This window comes from Lepidochelys olivacea (genome assembly GCF_965140295.1).
Source record: "Lepidochelys olivacea isolate rLepOli2 genome assembly, chromosome: 12".
Lineage (NCBI taxonomy): Eukaryota > Metazoa > Chordata > Testudines > Cheloniidae > Lepidochelys > Lepidochelys olivacea.
In genome coordinates, this window is record NC_140422.1 from 18,464,502 (window position 1) to 18,476,694 (window position 12,193).

The 12,193-nt window shown below is 38.2% G+C and overlaps 1 protein-coding gene across 1 annotated transcript in view; it reads left to right on the forward strand.

The window, feature by feature from the left end:
- ITFG1 (integrin alpha FG-GAP repeat containing 1) overlaps positions 1-12,193 on the forward strand; it is a gene marked incomplete at its 5' end in the record, with an annotated part of 215,601 nt that overhangs the window by 183,868 nt on the left and 19,540 nt on the right. The window lies entirely within an intron of this gene.

Genomic DNA, 12,193 nt, shown 5'->3' on the forward strand with positions numbered 1-12,193 from the left:
ACCATATTGTACTTACCAACATGCATTCAACTCATTTTCAATTCCTTAATATAGTGACTTTCACATTTTAGTTAGTTCAAAAGCTACACGATAGTGTAATACTAAGTTTTCAGTCAATCTGAATGTATATTAATAGACTTAAAACAAAAAGGTGGATTATGACATAATAGATATGAAAGTATGTAGTTGGTTAGGTAAGAAATGTAATTATTTTAGGGTAACTACACCTCACCATCCATCATTGCTTAATTGAAATCAATATAACTTAGTATAAGAAAGGCTATTGCATTTATATTTAAAACCAACATTTTCTATTGTTCTTTTAAACAGAACTAATAAGGTGTGATATTGGATTTTTGAACTAGCCTAGTTGAACCTACATAAATGGAATTACAGTTTACAGAGTACAGATATTGTGCAATCACAGTTTAGGTAAGCCTATTTAGTGAAACATCAGTAGAGCAGAATGTGTGAGTTGACTACACAGCTATTTGAAATCCTGATCCAATCCCCAATAGCAAAAAAACCCCTCAGAATAGCAAGATACACCAATGACTCTGTCGTCCCTTTTTAATTTATTCTTTTCATTTTTCATTTGAAATGGAACCAATTGTCGGGCATTACAGCTTAGCATGAGGCACAGCCAAGGGCCATTAAGCTTACAGAGACTAAACATCCCCACAGTGGGAACAGAGCAGAAATATCTAGCTTCAGATTTAATAGAAAGGGAAGGTGCTCTTGCTGTTTGTGTAGAAGAGGAGTTTGCATTCTACATTAGAGTCAAGATTTTAAAAATAACTTGTGACTGAGTGCCTCAATTTTTGGATACCCAAGTTGAGATGTTTTTAAGAGACCTGATTTTCAGAGAGTGATTAGGAACCCCAAATCAGTAGTCATTTCTTAAAATCTTATATTTTGGTGACTAATTGAAGTAACGTTGCTTGAAGTGTTTTCCCCCTCCCAAGCCTTTTGAAACAATAACCTAAGCTGGAATCCTATAGTTCAGGATATTAGAATTAAAAAGCTCTGTTTAAGAGATTAGACCATTATTTGAGTAATAGAATTAGTCCAGTTAGGGTTGCCAACCCTCCAGGATTGTCTTGGAGTTTTCAGGAATTAAAGATGAATTTTTAATCAAAGATTGTCATGAGATGAAATGTCCAGCAATATGTCTAATCAAAACTGGCAGCCCTAGCTCCAATATTGCCCATGCTTGCTGTTTTATGGTGATCATAATGATGTTTGCAAAGTTGTGTAGGTTTTTATCCAAGATGGCCACCATCTCCCAGTACTGTAAATGAGACTGAAGCAACCAGCTGCCCTCAAAGAAAATAGTGGCCTTTTTAGTTCTCATGTGAGAGCCAGACTGGGGTCAGTGACTGTGGAGGTTCTGTAAGTGAGACTGAAGAGGCAACAGGAAAAGGAGTATGTTAGGAAACTAGACAGGATACTGAGAAATGAGGACTATGGGAAGCAGGAGGCAGATTGAGATGAGTTTAGGGGGAACAGGAGACAGACTGAGGGGGATGCAGGGAAATATGATATGGCAGAGCAGGAGAATGTGATGGGTATGAGACTGAGAAGAAAGAGGGGAAAGAAAGAGGGTAAGTGGGGAACAGTACATTTGGGGTAGAGCAGGCCAGGTGCATATGAGTGAGGCAGTTCCCCATGCTTCAGTAGATATAAGAAGTTAGGTGAAACAGAGTCCTACTTTTTTGTGTGTGCATTGAAGGATTAATTAAGAACCTGAGATTATCACACACAAATTGGGGTTTGGCAGCTTCCCCCTCAGGTGAAAAAAATCAAAAAGCAGATAAAAGCAAAAGCAAAAAACTTAATTACAATCTCATGTTTTAAGGTGGTCTTTTGATTTTGGGGGCCTGACTCAAGATTGTTGAATGCTTGCGGTTGTTGATACTATTAGTTTAAAAAAGTAATTGGCCCCTCAAAACAGATAACAGGGGAGAAGATATTATATCAACAATACACGATGCTTATGCTCAGTACTGGAGGTTATTTACAAACAATTTTTTACAAATGATATTGTACAATCATAACAGAAGATTTTTATTACTACTTGTATACTCTGCCCTTTTACTATTCTTTGCTAGTCTATGAACCTATGTCACTTTTATTGGTGGCCTATAACTTTAGTGCAATTTAATTGCACTAGTGGTTCTTCTTGCCCAAGGATCTGCAGACTGAGTAACCTTTTCAGGCTACTTTCTATAGCATTGTAAAATTAGAATGAGTATTTTGTATTGTTTGTTTGTTTTACTATCTGAAAGTAAATTAGTGGATTTTGTATCTGGAATGTCATCTTTAATCAACCGAGGAAATTTTCACTATTGTGAAAATTTAATAAGTCAAAGAAATTTCACCCAACTGCTTTCATAATCGCAGTAGTACTAATTTATGTAATAAAGAATAGCCAGCTTGATATCTCTGGCAGAGGTGCTAGTGATCTAGGTGATGAAGCTGAACAAAATCTCAGAAGTATGGTGAAGTCACTACTAGGGACAGGACAGACATTTTCTACATATCGCTTGCTCATTCATGAAGCAGCAGTAGTGTCTATCTCAGAAGCTCTGTTTTAGAGTAGCAGCTGTGTTAATCTGTATCCACAAAAAGAACAGGAGTACTTGTGGCACCTTAGGGACTAACAAATTTATTTGAGCATAAGCTTTCGTGGGCTACAGCCCACTTCATCAGATGCATACAGTGGAAAATACAGTAGGACGATTTTATATACACAGAGAACATGAAACAGCAGGTGTTACCATGTACACTATAACGAGAGTGATCAGTTAAGGTGAGCTATTACCAGCAGGAGAAAAAAAGAAAACTTTTGTAATGATAATCAAGATGGGCCATTTCCAGTAGTTGACAAGAATGTATGAGGAACAGTAGGGGGGGAAATAAACATGGGGAAATAGTTTTACTTTGTGTAGTGACCCATCCACTCCCAGTCTTTATTCAAGCCTAATTTAATGGCCTCCAGTTTGCAAATTAATTCCAATTCAGCAGTCTTTCATTGGAGTCTGTTTTTGAAGTTCTTTTGTTGTAATATTGTGACTTTTAAGTCTGTAATCAAGTGATCAGGGAGATAGAAGTGTTCTCCGACTGGTTTTTGAATGTTACAATTCTTCACGTCCATTGTGTCCATTTGTGTCAACTGTGTTGACACAGTTGGCAACGGGCTTTGTTGCAAGGATAGGTTCCTGGGTTAGTGTTTTTGTTGTGTGGAGTGTGGTTGCTGGTGAGTATTTGCTTCAGGTTGGGGGGCTGTCTGTAAGCAAGGACTGGCGTGTTTCCCAAGATCAGTGAGAGTGATGGGTCATCCTTCAGGATAGGTTGTAGATCCTTGATGATGTGCTGGAGAGGTTTTAGTTGGGGGCTGAAGGTGATGGCTAGTGGCATTCTGTTACTTTTTTTGTTGGACCTGTCCTGTAGTAGGTGACTTCTGGGTACTCTTCTGGCTCTGTCAGTCTGTTTCTTCACTTCAGCAGGTGGGTATTGTAGTTGTAAGAATGCTTGATAGAGATCTTGTAGGTGTTTGTCTCTGAGGGGTTGGAGCAAAAGCAGTTGTATTGTAGAGCTTGGCTGTAGACAATGGATCATGTGGTGTGGTCTGGATGAAAGCTGGAGGTTTCTAACCCCCAACTTCTTGCCTGAAGGATGAGTGGCATGTTCATAGTTGCAATAGTTAAATAAATAAATTAAATATCAGCTTTTAGATCTAATTAAAACTTTTTATATTTTAATTGGAGAACCAACACATACTAGGAATGACTCAGAACTGCAAAAAGCTGTAACAGCTTACTAAAACAGTGCTTTCAATAATTTCCCTTTATTTACTTTTTAATCTTTGATTCAAGTTCTTGCAGCCGTATCACTGAGACACACATTTGTCATTTCAAACAAATAGTTTGCAATTCTAAGCACAAAAAATGAGAATATGCAAATAAAATATAATAAGTGACTACCAAATCCTTTATGACTTATATATAAATCCAACAGAGGATTTAAATGCAACACATCAAATATTTGAAACCTGCGAACTTGTATAAGATACTTTTTATTTTAAGTAATTTTTTTTTTAAATCAGGAGAGTTGTCAGCGACTTAAAAATATACAGTCAAGCCAAACTGTATCAGACCATTAAACCATTAAGTCCTGTATCTTAATTCCAGTATTGGCTAATGTCTGATGCTCTTAAAGGAAAGCAAAAGAAATTAAATCATAAGGCACCTACCCACTTCCTCAAGATTGTGCAGAGGAAAACATTCCTTCTTGATCTTTGCAAATGATCAATTTACACCCTGAAGCAAAAAATTTGATTTCCCTAATTTTAACATGCATAAAGACAAATGTTATTAGCCATGAAATTATCCAGCATTTTTTAAAACCCAGCTATAGTATCTGATTCTCTAACCACCTTAAGTCTGACTATACATTGTGTGTGGTATTTCCTTTTATTAATTTTAACTGACATTAATTTCCTTTTTGTGTGATGGACAGAGTAAGAAAAGGAGGGCCTGCTCAGTTCCAGTTTCCTCATAATCCTAAATATCTCAACCAAATCCCCCTTTAACAGTTCTCCTTTAAATGCTAAATATCCTAGTATTACGGTATCTCAGTTTCCTTTCTGAAAAGTCCTGTAGAATTTAATAGTGATGAAACTAAATAAGGTTTTAAAGAAAATATTAGGAAACCATATAGAATGATTAGTTGTATCAGTGAAAACCCCTTTTATGGACTTACCTTCAATCAATTTAGCCTACATTGGTTTGTTTAATTAATTAAGCTAAATTGATTTTAGGTACTTATATGGCACCAATTACGATTGTATCTGAGTGCCTATCTTTAATGTATTCATCCTCCCTACATGCCTGTGAGTAGAGAATTAATCCTGTTCTAGATGGGGAACTGAAGCATAGAGAGACTAAGTAACTGCCCCAGATCAAACAGGAAGCCTGTGGCAAAGAAGGAACTTGAACTGAGGTCTCCCCAGTCAGATGGTAGCACCCTAACCAGTGGACCATCCTTCCTCCCTGAGGTGAAAGATGCTCAGGCTCCTCAGCTAACACCTCCTAGCTAGTGAGAAAATGACACTGAGCTGAGTATTAGATTCCCCAAATCCTCAGAGTTCAAGAATGTTGGCGTGCATTTAACATAAATTAATTTAGGGCCCTCTAATCTAAACTAATAGTATCAGTACAAGGGGTCTCCAATGATAACTAAATCTGTTTAGAAACTATGTGTAAACCAGTCCATACTTCTGCTGCACAATGGCCGGATGCCACTGAAATCTTTCCACAACGGATTCCAAATTTACAAGTAATTACAGATCCGTAATATACATGGTAACTTGAGGTTTCGGTTGGTTTGTTTTTGTGGCTGTTGTGTTTTTAATCATTCAGATGTTTCTGGTAAAGAGCTTCCCCCTTCTCCCTTAGTTTTCTGGCTGATCCAGAGTATCTCACTGCACAGTGACTTAAATGTGCATTGAAAGCAGGTTGTGGCCACTCTGCATTTTCACAGCTATATTGCTCTACAGAAAATTCTATCTAGAGAGGCTGACAATTCCCATAAAAAGTCAGGTTAGCTTTTAGAGAAGTGGATAGTGCAGGCCTGGCACCATCCCTCATTTAAGCAAAAGAAATGGGAGGAGAATTCTGGAGATTGAATAGGAGTAAGAACCAAAAAAAAAAAAAAAACAGGCGAGAAGAGTTTGAAGGAGGAGAGAGATTGTGTGTAAAACATGGAGATGGAACTGAGGAAAAGAGTGAGAGAGTACATAGTGAGTAAAAGAGAAGCAGAAGGCAAGAAAATAGAGTAACAAGAACAGAGGGAAAGGGATGGAGCTGGAGAGGAAGAAAAAGGGCAGATAATTTAGAAAAGAAAGCAGCAAGAGACCTTCAAATTATCTCTCTCTTTCATATATGCCAGTACCTCTTTCCAGGTAAGAAAGTTCCTTTAAACCTGTTATTCCACAGGCCTGATCTACCTACAGAGTTGTACCAGTTTAACTTAAGGTGTGATTTTTTTTTTTTTAACAGTGGTTTAGTTAACCCATAGGAACTTTGTGTGCTTGTGTCAGTAAGGGTTTGTTTAAACAAAGTTGCATTGGTATAAAACAAGGTGTGAATTTAAACCAATAATTAAATTGCTGGTCCCCAATGTCGACCCTGCTTTGAGTGGCTTTTTTGATTTAGCTTAACTCATTGGGAACAGGTTTAATTTAAACCTAAAGAGCTACTCTTAAACCGAAATAAGGGGTTTGGCTGGTTTAAATACCTCTGTTTAAAAAAAACAGTTTGGTATACCAGAGCAGCTCACATATGTAGGTAAGGCCTAAATTTATAGGTTCAAACTAAACCCATAAAACCAGTTATAAACTGATAGAAGAGAGTCCACACTTAAGTTGCACTGATTTAACTAAAATGATCTAAGTTAAACCAGTGCATCTTCTATTAATACAAGCCCTTCGTGAAAGTGAGTGAAGTCTTAGGTTTATTTCAGTGGTAACCTCTTAAAGATCCTATTTGAGATCACAGAATTCCCAGCCTCTTCAGAGCTGGAGCCCTGAACGATTGAAGGAAGGATTCAGGGTACGTTCTAGGTTTTACAAGGTTTTCTGTTTTATGACACAAGCAGTAGGAAAGGCAAGATAGTTTACTGATTAGAAAAGGAAAGAGTAAGCAAATAGGGTTTGTTTAACAGTGTATCTAAGACCTGATTCTGCCATTTATTCATGTTGAGTAGTATCTTACCTCTTGAATAGTCCTACTGAAAGCAGGGAGAGTACCTGTGGAGTAAGACAGTACTCAAGTTTGAGTAACATTGGCAAAATTGGGCTATAATTTGGAAGTTCTGTTGTTAAAAGCCATAATAAAGACTTCCTAATGTTTTAAATGAACTCAGTATATTTTCTGTATTTTTCCTGCCTTTTTCCCAATAAATGGGAATTAAAGTAAATGTCAACACATTTTCCAGTGATTATGAATATGGCAATTTGGTGACTGACTGGACTTAAGTAAAATGTTTCAATTTCTGTTATCTTTGGACAAGAAGCAGCAGAGTGAACAATTTTTCTTAATAAATAGTTGCTTTTATATGTAAACTTGTTTAAACTTAGTGGACTTGTTTCCTTAGCCTAATAATGCACTTAACATACCTACATTTATAACAGGTGATTGAAAGCATAAATCCCAGTTAAATATTTCAGCTTTTATATTTTAATTATCCGGTGGTGCAGATTATAGACGTTCAATAAAAATAATTTAAAATATGTCTCATTTCAAAGAACTTATAAAATACTACAACACAGCTATACCTCATTAAAGAAATACTGTGGCTTAAAAAACATTTGTGTAGAAAACTGACTGTTAAATTACCTATCCTATTTCAATGTATTTAACTCAAATTAAAGTTAATGTCTCCTTTTTATAGGAAAACATTGCAGCTCTAAAATACCTGTAATAAAGAAAAGGATACTCCAGAGGTTTAAACAGAGACCTTAGTTTCAAAACAGCATTTTATTATTTCCAAACTAAAAAATCTTCATTAATTTAGACTTCAGATTGTTCAAGTGAATTTCCCATATCCGCAGTCATTAAAATGCAAGAAACTCACTGTTTCAGACCAACCTCAGCTCACACATTACGCCCACAATAATTGGAGTTCCCAGCATCACAATACATTCCCTTTAAGTTCCAACATTGAACTGTCCACAGTGTACGCATCCAGTTGATCTTGGATGCTTTGGTTTAGCCAGCTGATACGATCTGCACTAGATAATACAAAAATTAATATGTGGCTCAGACAGACAAACATGGATTTAGTTGAGGTAAAGTGACGTTTGCAGAGAAAAAAAAAGAAACACCCTGTACTCCTTCCTCACCCCAGAAAAAGGGAATTACAGATCTACAAATGAAATGTTCAGATATAACCATCAGACAGCGTTGTAAGTATCAGAATAGCTATTGACTGCATTTTTGTGCATAGAGCTGCTGTAATGACTCCATAGTTCAGTGGACTCCATCAACTTGAAAAATCACATTTCCATCTGAAAATTTAAGTGCTATGTTATGATTCTTGTAACCCTTAGCAGTAACTTAACAGGTTCCTACTTTACAGGTCTCCTCTTCCAGGAATTGTAGGGCAGTAGGGGACTTCTTGACACTGCAGCTCTTGAGGAAGGGGTTACAGGGAGCCTGGAGACAGTTCAAAGAGACACACCCACCATAGGATTCACCTGACCTTTATGGCTCCTCCAAGATCTCATTCAGGGAGTTGATTCCCCCTACTCATTCTGCAAGGCAGCAAATACCCCAGCAGGGAACAAGTCGGGGAAACTCCAACAGAGACCAAGACCCCTGTCCATCCTGGAACACAAGCCCCTGTGATGTCTTACCCTGGCAAAGTATTTCTTCTCAGCCTTCCCTCACATTGCACCAGATTATCTGGAGGGGTTGGGGAAGGAGGAAGCCACAAAGTATGCCTTTCTCTCTTCCCTCTTGGGCATCTCAGAAGTCGTCATAAGCAGTCTCTACAGGAAGCTGCTTCTGGCCCCAACCCTATGATTATGTAGGAGCCTGCTGGGAAGAAGGGGACTTGTGCCTGAAAGTGGGAAGAGAAATTAATAATTTAGGGGGTGCAAAAATGCAAAATTAAACAAAATTTCAAGAACCAAAATGAACCACTTACATTACCCTCACGTTTTAAAAACAGTGATGTCAGTAAGTAGAACTTCACTTTAGTGATCAAATATAATCTCAGGATTTACATGATAACTTCTCTTACATCACTATAATGTTCCCAAGAAAGTAACTTGATAAAACCCAATACTATATTTTAATAGAAATTAGAAATGGATCTTCCTCAGTTAAATCTGAGAGTTGAGAATCCCATCCCTGGAACTCTTATTTCTTGCATTTGTACTAATAATATTACCATCATACTAGAAACTGCCAGCCCCAATGAATTAATATGCCTAAAACTTTAGGTACCATCTTTAAGGCAAGATCCCCCTAATTAGACAGAGAGAGAGAGACTGAGAAAAGTATTTGGCCTATTCGCTAATTGAAAAAATTGTTTTCTCCTGTGATGTGCAAATGTGAACTTATAAATAGATATCTGACAGGTTTGGTTCCTGGTGATATCCATCTTTGTGTGAAAGCTCAATCCCAAAATGATAAATAATACCACTCACATTCTGAGTCTCAAAATTTTCCTCCCCTGTATCCTTCTGAGATAGCTGTTAAGCCTTTCTGGACTTCACCGTTTTCTCCCTCTACATTCTCACACTCTACAAGAGAGATCCTCTTTGTAATGCAGTACTAGAAGAAAAACCTCTTTCTCACTGAAATATAGTAGAACCTGAGCCCATAAAGAATAAATATAGGGATGCTGTGCCAGCGTTGGACTTCGAAACAGTAAATATTTATGGAGGAAAAAAAAAACATTCAAGGCTGCGTTTGGGGAGTTACTATACTTCCCCATCTTGAATAAAATAGACTGCAGTTATTTTCTGAAACAAATGCTGATACGGCCACAAAAGCATATGTCAGTAGTTTTCAGAGAGAAAAGTGAAAATTGGTTGACATTAGTTTCTAGGAATTTCCATATGTATTATATACACTACTGTCTTATCTACAGTTACTGATAATTCATGCCCATTTCCACTCATGTCAGGGTTCCTTGCCCACTCTGAACTCTCGGGTAGAGATGTGGGGACCCACATGAAAGACCCCCTAAGCTTATTCTTACCAGCTTAGGTTAAAAACTTCCCCAAGGTACAAACTTTGCCTTGTCCTTGAACAGTATCCTGCCACCAGTTGTCATGGAGTCCCCGGGCGATGCTGTGGAACTGCTCCCTACGAAGCCAGGCAGGACTCTGGTGAAGTCTCCTCTCTGTGAGCAGACTGTCTCCAGGGCAAACCGCTCACTAAGGTCACTGCTTTGAAAAAAGGTATTGATACACATCGCTGCTGAGTTTTTGGACTTGTTAAGGTTACAGATAAATTATTCAAAATATAAGAAGATCCTACTCCTACAGTAGGTATTGCAGAGCGTTGTGCATGGTCCCAATGAACACCTTCCTTCTAACAGCCAAGGCTATAGCATCTTAGTCCTAAGAGGAAAACATAAATTTTCAAAGCACAAATGGTCTCCACAATAGGCATGTTCTTATGGTTATATTATATACCTCAACAATACTTGATATTTCTATGGCACATCAAAAGACATTCTTGGAGGAAACTGTGGTTGCCATTTCTTTCAAAGTGCCCTCAGAGCCCCACGAATCTCCTTATTTCCCATTTTACACCCCCTCAAGTTTCCCTTGCCATCTGACAGAGATGGGGTTGGTGCTGTTCTCACTGCCACCTGTCAGTGCTGGTCCTTGGTCAGTTGGAGGTGTTCCCAGAGAACAGTGTGTGGTACTGTCCCTTCACAGCCCAACAAAGAATTGACTCTGAATATCAAACCAAGCACGTGCTGAAGTTCTGCTACTGTTGCAGTGCGATGCCATTAATCAAAAATGCAGAATATAAATAGCTTATTCAAGTACCAGGCTTTCCACAAACTGACTTAAAGTAGAAGGATTCATAATTAATGCTATGGTGTTATCCTTCGAACACTCACTGTGAGCACAGATATTCTTATGCACCTATGTGTATGCTCTGTACATCATAGTACAGACTCAGACAGAAAATAGAAGTCCCTGTCTCCAGAAGTTTATAATGCATAACTACATTTTGTTATATACTGTTGTTTGTATGTTTTTTGTGTGGACACATTTCTTTAGCTGCTAGTATCCAAAAGAAGATCAAAAGGAAAATTATCATTAAGTAGTATTCTTAACAGTGAGTGATTAAAAAATTGCAATTTAGAAGTTATGAGCACACAAAATACTTGGCCCTAATACTAATACAGTGCCTCAGTTCATGTTAGTAGTGTAAAATACATTATCTAAATCATCATAATAGATTATGCATTTATTTATGCTGTAGCTTACATTATTAAAGCATTCTGGTGCTTTCTAAAATCCCAAATGCAATATCATGTCACCCACGTATGTGGGACTCGAGAAGACACTACTATCAAATACACATTGGTCACTGTTTTTCTATTTTTTGCTTGTTCTGTAGTTTGTTTAATTGAAAGCAATGGATTTACAAGTATAAAAATACTGAGATAAAATCAAAGTCTTTGAAAATATTGATGGCAAAGAGTCCTGTGGCACCTTGTAGACTAACAGAGGTATTGGAGCATAAGCTTTCGTGGGTGAATACCCACGTCGTCGGATGCATGTAGTGGAAATTTCCAGAGGCAGATATAAATATGCAAGCAAGAATCAGGCTAGGGATAACGAGGTTAGTTCAATCAGGGAGGATGAGGCCCTCGTCGAGCAATAGAGGTGTGAACACCATGGGAGGAGAAACTGCTTTTGTAGTTGGTTAGCCAGTCACAGTCTTTGTTTAATCCTGAGCTGATGGTGTCAAATTTGCAAATGAACTAAAGCTCAGTAGTTTCTCTTTGAAGTCTGGTCCTGAAGTTTTTTGCTGCAGGATGGCTACCTTTAAATCTGCTATTGTGTGTCCAGGGAGGTTGAAGTGTTTTTGTATATTGCTATTCCTAATATCTGATTTGTGTCCATTTATCCTTTTACATAGAGACTGTCCAGTTTGGCCGATGTACATAGCAGTGGGGCATTGCTGGCACATGATGGCATATATTAAATTGGTGGACGTGCAGGTGACTGAACCGGTGATAGTGTGGCTGATCTGGTTAGGTCCTGTGACGGTGTCGCTGGTATAGATATGTGGGCAGAGTTGGCATCAAGGTTTGTTGCATGGATTGGTTCCTGAGTTAGAGTTACTATGGTGCGGTATGTAGTTGCTGGTGAGAATATGCTTCAGGTTGGCGGGTTGTCTGTGGGCGAGGACTGGCCTGTCTCCCAAGGCCTGTGAAAGTGAGGGATTGTTTTCCAGGATGGGTTGTAGATCACTGATGATGCGTTGGAGAGGTTTTAGCTGAGGACTGTATGTGATGGCCAGTGGAGTTCTGTTGGTTTCTTTCTTGGGCTTGTCTTGCAGCAGGAGGCTTCTGGGTATTCGTCTGGCTCTGTTGATCTGTTTCCTTATTTCCTCGTGTGGGTATCGTAGTTTTGAGAATGCTTGGTGAA